Consider the following 17,753-nt stretch of genomic DNA (forward strand, 5'->3'; position numbering starts at 1 on the left):
AGTATGGTACATATGCTTACACTATGTGATCAAAAGTACCCGGACACCCCCCAAAACATACGTTTTTCATATAAGGTGCATTGTGCTGCCAACTACTGCCAGGTACTCCATTTCAGCGACCTCAGTAGTCATTAGACATCGTGAGAGAGCAGAATGGGGCGCTCCGCAGAACTCACGGACTTCGAACGTGGTCAGGTGATTGAGTGCCACTTGGGTCATACATCTGTAGGCGAGATTTACACACTCCTAAACATCCCTAGGTCCTCTGTTTCCGATGTGACAGTCAAGTGGAAACGTGAAGGGACACAACAGCACAAAAGTGTACAGGCCGACCTCGTCTGTTGACTGACAGAAACCGCCGACAGTTGAAGAGGGTCGTAATGTGTAATAGGCAGACATCTATCCAGACCATCTCACAGGATTGCAAACCGTATCAGGAACCACTGCAAGTACTATGACAGTTAGGCGGGAGGTGAGAAAACTTGTGTTTCATGGTCGAGCGTCTGCTCATAAGCCACACATCACGCCAGTAAATGCCAAACGACGCCTCGCTTGGTGTAAGGAGCATGAACATTGGACGATTGAACAGTGGAAAAACGTTGTGTGGAGTGACGAATCACGGTACACAAAGTGGCGATCCGATGGCAGGGTGTGGGTATGACGAATACCCGGTTAACGTCATCTGCCAGCGTGTGTAGTGCCAACAGTAAAATTCGGATGTGGTGTTGTTATGGTGTGATCATGTTTTTCATGGAGGGGGCTTGCACCCCTTGTTGTTTTGCATGGCACTAACACAGAAAAGCCTACATTGATGTTTTTAGCTCCTTCTTCCTTCCCACTGTTGAAGATCAATTCGGGGATGGCGATTGTATCTTTCAACACGATCGAGCACCTTTTCACAGTGCACGGCCTGTGGCAGAGTGGTTACACGACAATAACATCCATGTAATGAACTGGCCTGCACAGAGTGCTGACCTGAATCGTATAGAAATCTTTGGGATGTTTTGGAACGCCGACTTCGTGCCAGCCTCGCCGACCGACATCGATACCTCTCCTCATGGCAGCACTCCGTGAAGTATTGGTTGCCATTCCCCAAGAAACCTTCCAGCACCTGAATGAACGTATGCCTGCGAGAGTGGTAGCTGTCATCAAGGCTAAAGGTGGGCCAACACCACACTGAATTCCACCATTGCCGATGGAGGGCGCCACGAACTTGCTAGTCATTTTCAGCCAAGTATCCGGATAATTTTGATCACATAGTGTATGTCGAGGATCAGTTGGCACACCCTTCACCAAGCATCAATGGTCAGCAGGTCCTCCTGCTGTTCACTAAAATTTTCTATCGTTCCGACTCCTCTATATACAACACCATTATCCACATAAAGCCGCGTGGAACTTCCGATGTAGTCTGCTATGTCATTTAAATGTATTGTGGAAAGTAATGGGTCTATAATACTCCCTTGGGATACGCCTGAAGTTACTTCTATGTCTCAAGATTTCTCTCCATTGAGAATGAGATGCTATGTTCTGTTAGCTAGAAACTCTTCAACCCAATCTCACAGCTCGTCTGATATTTCGTACGCTCGTATTTTGTTCGTCAGGTGGCACTGTGGAACTGTATCGAATGCCTTACGGAAGTCAAGGAACACGGTATCTGTCTGGACGCCGGTATATGCCACCTCCTGGGCCTCTTAGATGAGCAGGAAGAGATGGCATTCGTATTTCCTTGTTTATGGAACCCATGTTGATTCCCACCGAGTACATTTTCGGTCCCCAGAAATATCATAATACGTGAGCATGAAACATGTTCCAGAATTTTACAACAGACCGACATGAGTGGTATAGCCATATAGTTTTTTGGGTCTGTTCGACGACCCCTCTTGAAAACGGGAATGACATGTGCTTTTTTTCCAACCATCAGAAAACTTCGCCCCTCCAGAGACGTACTGTTCGTTGCTGCTAGTAGTGGGGCCAGTTCATTCGCATAGTCTTAGTAGAATCTTATTTGTATCCCGTTACGACCATTGGTCTTTCCTCTCTTGAGCGATTACTGTTGGTTTTCTATTCGATTGTCGCTTATTTCGATATCAACCATTTTGTCATTCGTGTGACTATTTAAAGAAGGTACTATGGGACGGACTTGTTCTGTGAAACAGGTTTGGAAAAAGCCATTTAATATTTTTGCCTTTCCTGTATCGTCCGCCGCTTCAGTGCCCTTATAGTCACAGAGTGTCAGAACATATGGCTTCCATCCATTTACCGATTTCACATAAGACCAAAACTTCTTAGGATTTCCTGCCAAGTAGGTAGGTAGAATTTTATTTTCGAATTCGTTGAACACTTCACGCATTGCCCTCCTCACACTAATTTTGGCTCCGTTTGCTTTTTGTTTTTCTGTGAGAGCTTACTTCGTTTAAACTTGCAATGAAGTTCTCTTTGCTTTCGTGGATGCTTTCTAAAATAGGTTTCGAACCATGGCAGGTCTTTTCCATCCCTCCAAACTTATTCAATGTTCTTGAACTTTGTCCATTTACACTCAACGTTATTAGTGCTGGAGATGAAATTTTCGTGCCGACCACTCAGGTAATACGACAATCCGAAATCCGTTACTTGTCGCTCTTGCTAAGCAGAAATATCTTCCTACTTTTCTTTGCATTCATATTTACAGCATTATTCAGTGATGCTGTAATGGCCTTATGATCGCTGATTCCCTGTTCTACACTAACTGATTCGAAAAGTTCGGGTCTGTTAGTCACCAGCAGATCTAAGGTGTTATCTTTACGAGTCGGTTGTCTGATGAATTACTTTAGGAAATTTTAGGACAAGGTATTTACAACAGTTTCACATGATTCCGTGTCCTTAACTACCCTCCCTAATCGCTTGAGTTTCCCAGTCTATAGCTGTCAACTTCGAATCTCCTCCTAATACTGCAACACGTCCAGGAAATATACGCGAAATATTCTCCAAGTTTTCCTTCAGATGTTTTGCCAGTACTGCTCCTGAGGCAGGGCATTTATCCACGCGTCCGATGATCTATTTCATCCACCACTAACACTTGTCTTCACCAAAATTATTTCGCATTCGGAATATGTACTAATTTCGCTAGATATTTCCGTATGTTTTATGGCTGTAAACAAGCCTCCACACTAGCGCTCAACCTATCTTTGAGGTATACATTCCAACCAGAGTTTAGAATTTCATCAGGGGGTGCTACTAAGCGCGTAAGAATCACAAATTACGCTCAAACGTGCTACAATGTCCAATATTTGAATACGGTAAACATACCTAACTTCGTGATATTACCAGTACATCGCTCTACTAAATCATGATAAAGAACACTCTAGAAATGAAAAACTGCTGAAGTTGTAAAATGTTGTGAACAAAGTAGTCATGCTATCTAATTTCGTTATAGCATACCTAATTCTGTGACACGATATACTTAACTCCGTGCTAATGTTCTTAACTCCTTGATAATTTTCTTTCGAACTGTTAATTTCACTTAACGCCCTTTTCATTCATTGTCAGCACGGTGTCCTTGCCGCTAACATTTGTATGGTGAATCGATCGACTGACAACTTCCATGCAGACAAAAACAACACTGAATCCAAGAACTTTTATTCATTCTACAGCTATAGCTCTCGTTAGGAGTGGTGCATATGTCATCGTTCCTTTTCTTATTTAACTTCTGATTTCCCTTTAGACGCTGATTTCACTGTACAGCAATTATTAGTGGACTTCCCGGCTTGATCATCAGCGATTGTGATCCGGTGTGTGATGGAAGTTCTGGCCTGAGCAGGAAAATGGATTTCTGCCTTATTGTCTCTTTTCTCTTTTCAACCAGATGGGGACATCATCTTCTCAGGTATCATCAAGTCTGAGACCCTTAGAAGACTGTCAACAGGTTTGTTGATGAAGTATGTGATCACCCACAATTCTACACGCTTCTTCCACAGAGAACTCGTGACCTTTTTCAGCTGTTGTGACAACTTCATCTGTAAATGATTCAGAATTCCGAGCAAAAAGTGTCCGCTTTGTTGAACCAGAAATGTTTGTTTCCACTAGAAAACGCCTCCAGAAAAGCCGGACTGAACAGTGCATCAAAATCATAACGACCAGGTCTGCGAGAAGGGTTATCTTTCTGAAACTGCGTCAAGTTTACTTGCCATCTTGTTTCAAGGACTTGTGCGCTGAAAATCCATTGGTTGTAGAATATGGCTAGTATCTGGTGGTATTGTGGCAATGACAATTTCCTTCTTAGAGCAATTTCCAAACTGTATGGCGCCACGTGCCTCACATGATAATCCATTACCAGAATCACTGACATATTCGAACTAAGGCAGCGAACAAATTCATTGAATCACTTCAAACAAAAATTCATTGTTAATCCATCCACTTTGCCACGGGGGTATTGAGCCGTTAGGAAGGACGCCATTTGACAGTTTTTTGATATCCTTCTTCCTTTAAAAATGGTTAGAAGAGAACCAAATTCACCTGCAGCATTTACATATGGCAGCACAGTGCAGAATTCCGCCTTAGCTGCAGTAAAAAGTTTGTAAACTTATTTCTTCCCTACTTCGGTAACAACTTTACCAGGTTTTACAACGTAAGATAACCGCGCGGAGTGGCCGCGAGGTTAGAGGCGCCGTGTCACGGATTGCGCGGCCCCTCCCGTCGGAGGTTCGAGTCCTCCATCGGACATGGGTGTGTGTGCTGTTCTTAGCATAAGTTAGTTTAAGGGGCTCCGGAAAGGCTCAAAATCATGAAAAGTTCAATTTTTACTTTTTTGCGTTTTCTGAATCTGCAGACTATTACCTTTTAATAGATATATAATTTATTCAATTCCGAAGACTACAACTATTTTTAAATTTTTTTTGAAATGTGTTCTACATGGGCGTGACCCACTGTGGCGCTGTTAAACTGTTGTCAAATGGTGTTATTATTAACGTCCGTGTTCATCAGGTACATTTTAGTGATGTGAGATAAAGTATGTGTTGTGGCTAACCTGTGATGGTTCAATATATATCGCTGGTGTGATTGTCGATTGTTTCATGTTTATTTACTCTGTCGTTATCTCGAAAATATTCGTAATTAATTCTGTTTCTTGAGTCTCTGTTTTGTTGAATTATAGTAATGAGTAAAAGTAAAGTTATTAGAAATCCTTTGAAGGCTTTTAAGAAAAGAAGAAATGTTGGAAAGCCAAAGGTATGTGTTATTACTGTAAATAATAACATTCTAACATGGTACGAGCGATGCTTGCTTTAGACAAGGAACGCCTTCGGGCTGCAGACAGGGCTGTAAAGAGTCTAGAAATACAAGCAAGAGTAAACAGGAGGAGGAACAAGAGGAAACTGGAGGAGGAGTTTGCAGAGGATGAAGATAATCCATCCTATGGACCTGGAATGCACTAAAAAGTTAATCCAATCTTTGTCGCTCGATTCCCAAAACTTTTATTTTCTCATACTAATTACATGTTTTCTAAGGATCTTCCAAACATATTTGTTTCAAACTTTCAGTAAATGTTACACAGTACCTTCTGCATAATTTAACACAGCCTTTTTCCAAAAAACTGTATATTTTTGAATATATAAATAAAAAATTGTAAAAAAATGTTGTGAATTTTCATCACAATTGAAAAAAAAATCATCTTTAATAACTGAACTAAAATTTTGTAAAATCCCTGTGTTAAGTTGTAGCCCATATTCCAATAAATAATCTACAAAAAGTTCAACTTCCTACCTCAAATACTTTGTGAGGAAAGATGAAATTTATAAGCGTTATTTTAACATTGCAAGTATAGGGCGTTCCGGAGCCCCTTAAGTAGTGTGTAAGGCTAGGGACCGATGAAAAAAATGGTTCACATGGCTCTGAGCACTATGGGACTTAACATCTGAGGTCATCAGTCCCCTAGAACTTAGAACTACTTAAACCTAACTAACCTAAGGACATCACACACATCCATGCCCGAGGCAGGATTCGAACCTGCGACCGTAGCGGTCGCGCGGTTCCAGACTGAAGCGCCTAGAACCGCTCGGCCACCAGAGGCCGGCTAGGGACCGATGACCTCAGCAGTTTGGCCCCTTAGGAATTCGCATACATTTGAACATTTCAATGTAAGAAAATCCACTGTCATCGCAGTTTCGGATTTAATTAAGCTTTATAGGGCTGAAAACTTTCTCGTAACACTCCTTTACCGAGCGAGGTGTCGCAGTGGCTAGCACACTGGACTTGCATTCGGGAGGACGATGGTTCAAACTCGCGTCCGCCCACACCGATTTAGGTTTTCTGTGATTTCCCTAAATCGCTTCAGGCAAATGCCGGGCTGGTTCCTTTGAAAGGGCACGGCCGACTTCCTTCCTCGTCCTTCCCTAATCCGATGGGACCGTCGACCTCGCTGTTTGGTCCCCTCCCCCAAATTAACCAATCAACCAACACTCCTTTAGTTCGTCAAAAAAATCATTCAGTACTTCGTGATTGCCATTGTTGGCTCTGTAGTAGGACAGATTTTCTACCGTACAAAGCCTTAAATTGTAGTGGTTACTAAAATCGTGCCACTATTTCCAGCTTGCACAGTTTTTCACGTTAGAATGGAAACTTGTCATTATTCCCACACTGTATTTTGGCCATTGTGTACGCCACATGACTTGTTCGGTTAACGTTCAGACCGAATCCCATTTCCTGCACTTGTATTCTGAACTTAACTAACTTAACTTCCAGTTCACTCGGAAGGCAAATGGTCTACCCACTTTGCCAATGGTCACTTTGTCTTTTAGTGTTTGTCGCCATAACTGCGATCTATATAGTCTCTTAATGTGCGCTGTGGGATGGATAAACGCCTAACAGCTTTGTACGTCGACTACCTTTCCAAAACCTTATGACATGCTCCTCGAAGGTCATCAGTTGAGTAGGATTGTTTTCTCTTCTTCACATAACCCGTTTTCGGCTTTTGTTTCGTCATACATTTGCTCAGAGATAGAAATAAAGCTTTAGAGTTGTTGTCGTCTACCTAAGCAATAATAAGACATTTAAATCCAACTATGATGACTAAGATTATAAGTATGTTCTATAGGTAATATAACTGCATAAAAAGTCTGAATAACTGCTTGAACAACTTACCTTAATAAACTTGTATAACAGGAACAACAGACCAAACGACAACTTACAAATAATAACTCGGTATTTTTTCCTCGAAACTGTTAAAGCTTTTTATATAAAACAAACTTTATTAACATATGACATTTTTATTCTTCATGTATACATACACTACTGGCCATTAAAATTGCTGCACCACGAAGATGACGTGCTACAGACGCGAAATTTAACCGACAGGAAGAAGATGCTGTGATATGCAAATCATTAGCTTTTCAGAGCATTCACACAAGGTTGTCGCCGGTGGCGGCACCCACAACGTGCTGACATGAAGAAAGTTTCCAACCGATTTCTCATACACAAACAGCAGTTGACCGGCGTTGCCTGGTGAAATGTTGTTGTGATGCCTCGTGTAAGGAGGAGAAATGCGTACCATCACGTTTCCGACTTTGATAGAGGTCGGATTGTAGCCTATCGCGATTGCGGTTTATCGTATTGCCACATTGCTGCTCGCATGGTCGAGATCCAATGACTGTTAGCAGAATATGGAATCGGTGGTTTCAGGAGGGTAATACGGAACGCCGTGGTGGATCCCAACGGCCTCGTATCACTAGCTGTCGAGATGACAGGCATCCTATCCGCCGTAACGGATTGTGCAGCCACGACTCGATCCCTGAGTCAGCAGATGGGGACGCTTGCAAGGCAACGACCATCTGCACGAACAGTTCGACGACGTTTGCAGCAGCATGGACTATCAGCTCGGAGTCCATGGCTGCGGTTACCCTTGACGCTGCATCACAGACAGGAGTCCCTGCGATGGTGTACTCAATAACGAACCTGGGTGCACGAATGGCACAATACGCCAGTCACTACTCTTGATAAACTGTGGTATCGTGTTGAAGCTGCATGGGCAGCTGTACCTGTACACGCCTTCCAAGCTCTGTTTCACTCAATACCCAGGCGTATCAAGACCATTATTACGGCCAGAGGTGGTTGTTCTGGGTACTGATTTCTCAGGATCTATGCACCCAAATTGCGTGAAAATGTAATCACATGTCAGTTCTAGTATAATATATTTGTCCAATGAATAACCGTTTATCATCTGCATTTCTTCTTGGTGTAGCAATTTTAATGGCCAATAGTGTATTTATTTCTCAGCATAGTCACACTAGTGACGAACATATTCCTCCCAACGACAAACCTGTTTGTTGACACTGTCACTGTAGAGTATTTGTTGTTGGTGATGGAGTCACTTCACCTCTGCTTTAATCGCTTCGTCACTATAAGAGTGAACTCCTCAAAGGCGTTCTTTAAGTTTTAGAAACCGATGAAAATCGAAAGGGACCAAGTCGGGACTATATGTGACCATCTGTGACAGTGAACCCAGGGCGTTGGATTGCTGCAGATCTCTCAGCGCTTGTGTGTCACCTGTCACGGCCATGCCGTAGGAGATGGTGCTACATAAGTGGACGAACTCTTCCAATTCGTGGATTCAGTTTTCCGAGGGTCTTTCACGAACCGACATAGATACGTTACACACCGCCACGTTACACGCTACAGTTTGATGCTCTCTAGCTGCAGAAGGTTGCAACTTAACGCCAGCGAAGTGGGAAAGTCAACCAAGTAATATGTATGACATGTAATATCTCAACCGATATTGAGAATAACGAAATCGGAGGCATTACGTTTCAGCATGCCTTCATACAATGAACTACGTGTTCTGCATCCCCGCTATTCCGTCCAGAATGTCTTTTCCGTGTCAAGACATTCCTGTCATCTTTTTAGGATAGTTGGAAGTGTGTGCAGAGAGCCTACGTTACTTAAGGACAATGAATATGTCTGCTGTCACGAAGTAACGTATGTCACGGAGTTAGATAGGTTTACCCTAGAGATCAGAAATGAGCTTCATATACTCGCCTTAAACTCGCCAACGAGTCCTGTGACGTCAAATTCAAACTCGCCATCTCCGTGTGCCCGTAGCCTCGGCTCGTGAGTCTCCGCTGCAACCCACTTGTCGCCTGAGTCTGTTATGGGTACAAGTGGACTCGACTCGCTCAGCAAGGAGACCCGCGGACTCGCCGCGTTACCGCCACATAGGCAACCGTTTTGAAAGAAATTTCATCGATTAAATTGTGAATTACTATTCGTTTTTTATACAATCATGATTTCTTCTTTGTAACCATTCTCAGGAGCAAGTTAAAATGCCACGAAATGTCCGACCCCCCCCCCCCCCCCCCGCCCCAACTGTCAGAAGCAAGTTACACACAATCATAACGACTGATCGTTTAGAGTGAATATTGTACTGTTTATACATTTATATAGATAAACCTTTTCGTTGGCTGCTGTAAATTTATTTTAATATTTAATATCCGTACAGAGAATTTCTAACAATAATGTTGACATGTAAACACTTTCGAGACGTTACTGAGTCTGCAACGACAGTACCAGAAAACATGACTTAATAATAAAGTGCCATCTTTAAACGTGATTAATTATTAAAATAAATTACAGAAATGAATGGTACGATAAAGAACTCGCTGTGAGCCCACAGAAACAAGTTTCTATGACCAAATGAATTCATAAACGGCAAGTTTGTTTTCGTAGGGCTGAAACAGTGACATTGTCCTGTGTCCAGTTTTCGTATGGTGCAGCACAAAGGTTTTCTCATGGTGGAGGTGGAATAAACAAGAATACAGCTATTTTCCTTGCATCAGATGAAATTTCTATGTTTTTGTTTTGAAGCTTGGACCGTGGTGTGAAGCTTTTTCCAGATATACTCCTCCTCTAATGGAGTACATTTGCAGTTGTGTACTTTAATTTCCGTCTCACGCCCTCCACAGTTTCACAAAGCACGGTTTCGCTGAAGGTCATCTGATCCCGACAATCGTCATTTCACCTTGTCGGTGCTATTTTACAGCAGCAAGATCCTGTACTCACGTTCTGTAATAACAATAAGTCACGACTAGCCTCACACATCTGCGTGCTTCAGTAGGAGGGAACGAGCGGATGAATATGACAACGACTGCAGCCCCACTGTTCTCAGACTCGTCACACTCGCAGAACTGCGGTGGGAACGAAAGAAACCCGTTAGCACTGTTGTAACACTGCTACCTTAATTTGCGAAGTATGCAAGCCGAACATTAGAGTCGTACTCGCTTCATTTCAGTCTCTAGTTTGCCCTACGAGATAACCCATTTCATGTACAATCTTAGACATAAAACTGACCGTCGGCCGGCCGCCACAGAGATTAAGTCCGAGTCGTTCACTTAAGGTGGCCAATAAAACTGACCGCCCCTGACAACGCTAAGTCCGGCCATTTGCACAATCTGGCAACACTGTAAGACGCGGAAGTGTCAGGAGGAAGTGTTGTCTACTTCCGAGATGCTCTCGGGTTGTGTGAGCCTGTGGTCTAGTGGTAATCGTCGTGCATTGTAAACTTCTGGTCGCCTGTTTGCGTCCAACTGTATTTTTTTTTTTACCACATTCCGGTCCTCGTCTAAAGTTATGAGTCTGACTGAACATCTAAGATAATTTGCTTCACGTACTACCCACAAGTACTTCCAGAAACAATTCCGCAGGACAGCTCGTGGCTGCGTCGCGATCATAACAGCTTACGCTCGAGCGTTTCCTCGCGCTGCAGCGCCTACCGGCCACCGGGCAGATGCCACCCGCCGCCTGAAATCCGGCGCCCCCCCCCCCCCCCCGCCACACCCCCATGTGAAAGCAGCGCGACGCTGTCTATGTATGTGTTATTTTCGAATCTGAAGTGGTAGTCATCATCTTGCAGTTAAGCATTGGATTTTGCATACTTGAAAACCATGAACTACCGTTAAGCAATGTAAAATTGAGTCACAAGTGGAAATACGTGTAACATCTGCAACACAATAGTTCCTTTTGGTATAACAGAGGGGTGTATGTAGAGGAGGCAGCTAGAAAGATTTGAACTGTGTGTGGAGCGAGTGCTTTTGGGAAAAATACGCCAGATCGTTCTGGCATGAATGATTTTCCACATTAAGGAAGTCTTGACTACTGATATAAGCGATGGATTACCATTTAACCATCATGTGACATTTGCATTCAACAGGCAAAGTTCAGAAGTCTGGTGTAGGAGTACTGCATGCTATAATTCGAAACAACAAAAATCAACGGAGTGACTATTATTGAACGTCATCAGGTCGCTCATTGAGCATTCCTATGCAGTACTGTTACTGGTGACGTGTTATGATGCCTTTATCGTTAACTTCCTAAGAAGAAATGAAACGCTGACCCCCACCAAAAGGCGTAAACTCGAGTAAAGAGTAGTGTGAACATAATATTTCACATCTTATAGCTCCAAAAGTGTGTTTTGGGCTACGAATTCTGTCCCAAGGAGTGTGTGCATCACAGCTGGAGTTTGTTGCCAACAGCTGAGACACCTTTCGGTCGCAGTGTAAGAAAATCGAGCAACAAAACTACATCACCTGTGCTACTGCATGATAACGCACTCTGTTGATTTGAAAAACAGAACTATCCAGGAGATTGACAGGAAAGTCGTCTCTCAGGCACTTGTATTGATAGGGAAGTCCTCTCCCAAGCACTTCTCCCTCTCGTCATATACTCGTAAAATTTTACGTTTCCCGCTCTTGATCGATCAACCGTCAAGGCAATTCATTTCTAGACGAAAATACTCTTAAAACTACTCTGGTTTAATGACATCGTTAGAACCAGTATGTTTCTACAGGCGTAGAATTTGTAAACAACTTTAGCATTGTCAGATCGTTTTAGATATCGCGAAAGAAAATTCTGCTGCTGATTAATTTCTCTTTGATAATTACTGTTGCGTTTAGTAAACTAATGGAAAATGCAATTAAAATATTCACTGTACTAATACAAATTAAATTCAGCTTACTACAGAAACATCACGATGGTAGTCTATCTTAATAAAGCATTAAGTGTCTGTGAGACGATTGAGCCTATTTTAAAACGAATTAGTAGGATATTACCGACTTTTGACTTCGAAAAGATCTGTATTTATTTCATTTCCTGTACCATTCGTAAGTATTATGAAAATGTGACATTTCATAGACAAAATTATGTATTCACAACAACAAAAAATATGTCGGCAGAAAACAAAAGTGGCATTATGAATTTGGCAGTACCGTAAGGTTTTCGCTCTGACACTGAGGGTTACTGAAAGTAGCAAGACGAATTTTGCTCGAGCGTTGTCTTACGATTCCCTTATTGAGTTTTTATCTGCCTGCTTGTAGCTGTGCTACAAAAGAATTAAAAATCTGGCTTCAGCGAGTCTCGAAAGGTGAACGAAAGCAGCTTGCACCTGGTAGCTAAGCATGTTACCTGGGAACTGGTTTTTTCCTAAAGTGGGAAGACATCCTTTTGTGGTTGAATTGTTGGAAAATTGTCAGTCAGACGCGTCCCGTTGGTCTAAGCGTTTCGGTGTGTTGAATTTGTACCAATGATTTTTCTACAGGTTTTTTCTGTCCCAAATAGAGAGTTGAAGTCTCCCATTAGTATTTTCACGTCATCTTGGTGAATTTTGCTCATAGTATTTTCGAGTGTTCCAGAATTTTTCGACATCTTCGGTGTTTTTCTTATTTTCAATGTTGGTGGGGACACGTGCATTGATGAGTGTATATTTTTTACTGGGGCTCTGAATGATCATAGTCATAAGTGGCTTGTTGCTGGGCCGGCCGCGGTGGCCGAGCGGTTCTAGGCGCTTCAGTCCGGAACCGCGCGACTGCTACGGTCGCAGGTCCGATCCAGCCTCGGGCATGGATGTGTGTGATGTCCTTAGGTTAGTTAGGTTTAAGTAGTTCTAAGTTCTAGGGGACTGATGACCTCCGCTGTTAAGTCCCATAGTGCTCAGAGCCATTTGAACCTTTTGATTGTTAATGGGTGTGATTTCTTTGACAGAGTTGATGATAGATCTGTGTTCGAGAAATGCAATGCCGAAGATTGGTACGCCTTTCGCTACCTTTTGTTGTATTTTGCTCTTGAAGATGCGATGGTTTCCCTAATGTAAGGTTTCATTGTCAGTTAGTCGTGGTTGTTGAAGAGCAAGGATGAGAATTTTTTGTCGGTCGATTTCTTTTGTGAGATTATTTAGTTTTCGTGTTTGGATCAATGTATCGATGTTTACTTTTAAATGCATGTTTTTTGCTTGTAGGGAAATTTACCAGAGATCTTTGATATTCTCTCCCGTGCTAACCTGGACTCCCCAGAATCCGAGAACCCAACTGCCACCTGTCGACACCCGGGTTGTGTACCACCCGGGGTAAAGTTGACTTTGCTTGCATAGGTCATGTTTGCTTGTGTTTCATTGGTTTGGCTTGGATGATTACAGGACCGGACAGGACCAGAGGGTGTTGAAGCCTTTGAAAGCAAATATTTTCAGCCAAGCTCATTGAGCTAACAGGCGGTGACCAGAGTAGCGGTGATTTTCAGTCAGACGTGTCTGGATTTTGGGTTCAACTGATTGAGTAGCCGTTCAGGATTGTGTTAGTATTTGGTTCACCCCTAGTATTTGATTTCCTCGGTACCACCCATATGGGGGAGGGTTTCACTTATCCGCCACACGCGATTATTATTATTATTATCATCATTATTATGTCATCAGCAAACCCGATATGGTGTATCTTCCCACCACTGAAATAGATGTGTATTGTTCGATTCAGTATTTCCATCACATAAATGTGGGTTATAATTACGTTACATTGCTGCTACTAGACATATTTCTCACTTTTTCTTAGACAGTTGCTACATGTTACTCCATCATAGGAATTTATGTGCGCAGCATTGTTGCAATACAGACGTTCAAATTATCCGATTTCTGTAATTTCATTTCGATACCAGATTGTTCTAATCGGATTCAGCCAGGCAGTGTTAATGTGGATATCCGACTACGACTCTCGTCATATGGTACACTGGGAAACCACATTCTTAATAGGACTGTTGAATATTGATCACTTATCTATGACAGGGCCTGAATTCTTAAACACTGTAGAAAATAATACTCCAATGTGCTTATTACAAATACGTTATTTAAATATAAATATATGAACTAACTAGATAACAGTTTATTTACAGGAGCAGAGCCCCATCCATCATAGCAGAGCAGTGCGAGATTGGTTTCAGGACCAAGAGACGATAAAGTTGTTGCCGTTTGTTCCACCATCACCAAACATCAACCAGATAGAGAATATGTGGGCAGAGGTAACAGGGCCATTGCCACGTGGATCTACAAAAGCAAGCGACCTTTGGACAAATGTAGAAAACATATGTTGGGAAGTAAACCATCACGCTACACTGTCGACAACTTAATGAAATCAATTCCCCTACGCCTTCGAGAAATCTTACGTAATGATCGTGGGTGGGTTGGTTACTGAAAGTATAAAAAAATGTTCAAATGTGTGTGAAATCTTATGGGACTTAACTGCTAAGGTCATCAGTACCTAAGCTTACACACTACTTAACCTAAATTATCCTAAGGACAAACACACACACCCATGCCCGAGGGGGACTCGAACCTCCGCCGGGATCAGCCACGCAGCCCATGACTGCAGCGCCCAGACCGCTCGGCTAATCCCGCGCGGCTACTAAAAGTATACTCGTCCACAAAACCCCTGTGGACAATTATCTGATAACCGGTCAAGCTTTGCTTTGTCGCAGCTCTTTAGCATACAAGTCCATTTACTTTCAGGCTCCTCCTTACAATTCTTGTAATGCAAGGTAATTGAAAAAACTCATCCACTCGACGCCAACTGAGGAACTGAATGGTGCATGTGTTGTTCAAGACACAGTAGTTGTCACCCTCACTGGAATCAATGACTGTGTGTGTGTGTGTGTGTGTGTGTGTGTGTGTGTGTGTGTGTGTGTGCTTTCGTGTTCATGCACAATCTGAATCAATACTATTAACATTAGAGAGACAACCAACAATAAATATTGCATCAAATATGACTGTAAAGTATTTTAATGCGATGGGAAGTTACAAACTGAATTTTCACCCAACCCACGTCCTGCATATTTCGTTAAGTAAGATGTATTAACTCCATAGTATCGTTAGCAGAGACAGTGCGCTCTTGTTGTCGAGGCTCGCGAGGAGCGGAGCGATCAGCAGTGCCCAATGCCGCCGCGATTTGTTTATGTTGGCTCAGCGTGGACACTGCAGCAGACGCTTCGCCATAAACAGAAAGAAATCACCTTGGCTCTGACTGCAGTGAGCGGATATCACTGCCTGCGTGTTCTTATAGTACCCAACGTGAGACTCTATTCACAGGTGCCATGGAGCAATTGTAAAGGTCCTTCAGCAACGTTCCGATGACATTAAGTTTCGCAGTTGTTCGTGGCCACGCGCTTGAGTTCGCCCTTAATCACAATCCGAGTTGGAGTCTCTCTTCAGTTACATCTAACCAGTGCCCACCTATTGCACTATTGTAAGAACCGAGATGCAGTATTTTGGATTTAAAATTTTGTAAACTTGTGATAACAACTTATGAGACCAAGCCCCCCGGCCATTATTCCACTCGCTCGCCCCCACGCTGTATTCCCGCGTGGGTTCGGACGAAGTCGTGCGTCTAGCACTGAAAACTTTAGATGAGCCCCCGAGACCCAAATAATTATACAGGATGTTTCAGGAGGAATAGTAAATATTGTAGTAGGTGGTAGTATAGACGAATTGCAGAAGAAATGCCATATAACATGTGTCCAATTTTTATTTCGTACATACAGTTGAATTCAATGCATTTCCGTTTCATATGTTGGTCCTTACAGGACCCAGTTGTCTACACTTCCTTGAAAATGACTTACAACGTTATTGGAAGAGGTTCATTTGGCTACAGCAATGCCTATGTTCCTCCAGCATGACGGGGCTCCTGCAAATTCTCGTCGTCAGGTGACACATTTTCTGGAAGATGGATCATTAGATATGGGCACTTTTCTTGGCCTTCATGGTCCCTGGACGTTCTCTCTTTGGATTTTTGCCTGCGGGGATGGTTAAAGGCGAAGTCTACAAAGAAAAAGTAAACCCAAGAGCCGATTTGATCGTTCGGATTATGAATAGTGCAGCCCGCATAAAAGAACGCAAAGTCGACCTCAGAAGAGCTACACGTGGTGTTATCAAGAGAATTCAAATGTGCATTGAAGTTGGTGGGGGAATTTTTGAAAATAAATTTTGAACGTCCTCATTTGCCTTTGATTTGAGTTTGTTAGGGTTACGTACTAACAGATGTATCTCTGTCCTCAATAAGATGTGGACGCATTTATATGGAATTTTTTTATACAATTCGTCTGTACTACCACCTGCTAAAATATCTACTATTCCTCCTGAAACACCCTGTATATGGATATATGTGTGGTGTCTGTTCTTTCGGACATGTCCGAAAGAAAATGCTTCATGGCATTCTGCAACGACCTTCGATCTAATTGTATGGGTTGATAGAGATTTCAGATCTGCTTGGCTGTCTGAATAAAAGTAGATGCTACGATTTTTGTAGGGTCTACTCTAATTCTCCTCCGTGCACATGCTGATAGAAGATGTCATGTAATACTGTGGCCATCTTCCCTAAAGAGATTCTAGGCAGTACACCAGATCCGGTACTTTCATCTGTTTTCGACCTGTCAGTAAACCACTATATTATGTCTCCTGCACGGTGTAGTGGTTCGTTCTTCCACTGCTCCACGCCTCGAACTGTTACATGGCAAGGTTTATTGAAACAGCTAGAAGTTATTGTATAGTTAGTCGGCATTTCCCGAGCCATCGCCATACTGATTTGGGATTCCGTATAATCTAACTATATCCAGCTATTTCCAATTTTTAGCCTTTATGTCCCTCCGCTGCCTCCATTTTAAGCCACAGGTGTAAGGCGGGCTTGTCTAGCGTAATATCAATCCCAAGAGTGGATGTCCTGTCCTGCTAATTCCATCTGTTTGTGAAAGCAGATCAGTCTCTGCACTTTGCCAGACTCCCTAGCAGCCACCTTCTGTTTGACTTTGTTCGTATTATAGACCTATAAATTATCAATGGACTTTTTGCAGAGGTGTATATCCAGTAAGTACTGGGTTTGGACCCCAGTTTACCCTACAGCAGCTTCTACTGGTTATAAGATTGTCTTTCGCAGTGGAACACATTCTTTATGTGAGCTGTTCATAATATTTTTCCATCCAGGGCTACCTCTAGGTACACTACAAACCAGCTATATGTATGTTCAATAAAAACTGAACACATGTTATATGTCATTGTTTCTGAAATTTGTCTATACTACCATCTCCTACAATATTAACTATTTCTCCTGAAACATTCTGTATAATTATTTGGGTCTCGGCGGCTCATCTAAAGTTTTCAGCGCTAGACGCACGACATCGTCCGAACCCACAGTGTGGGGGCGAGCGAGTGGAATAATGACCGGGAGGGGGGGGGGGGGGGAGCGGGGGTACCGCCTATGTGATATGCGGCAAAGATGGGAATTCGCGTCTGATGAGGAGCGTGTGTAGATAGGTGCTGCAGAGAGGTTGGTTGCTGGTCCCGACAGTGCCCACAGTCGGAGCTTCGAGTCCTCCCTCCGGCAGGAGTGTGTGTGTTGTCCATAGATTAAGTTAGATTAAGTAGTGTGTAAGCTTAGGGACCGATGAAAAAAATGGTTCAAATGGCTCTGAGCACTATGGGACTTGACATC

This window comes from Schistocerca cancellata, chromosome 4 (assembly GCF_023864275.1).
Source record: "Schistocerca cancellata isolate TAMUIC-IGC-003103 chromosome 4, iqSchCanc2.1, whole genome shotgun sequence".
NCBI lineage: Eukaryota > Metazoa > Arthropoda > Insecta > Orthoptera > Acrididae > Schistocerca > Schistocerca cancellata.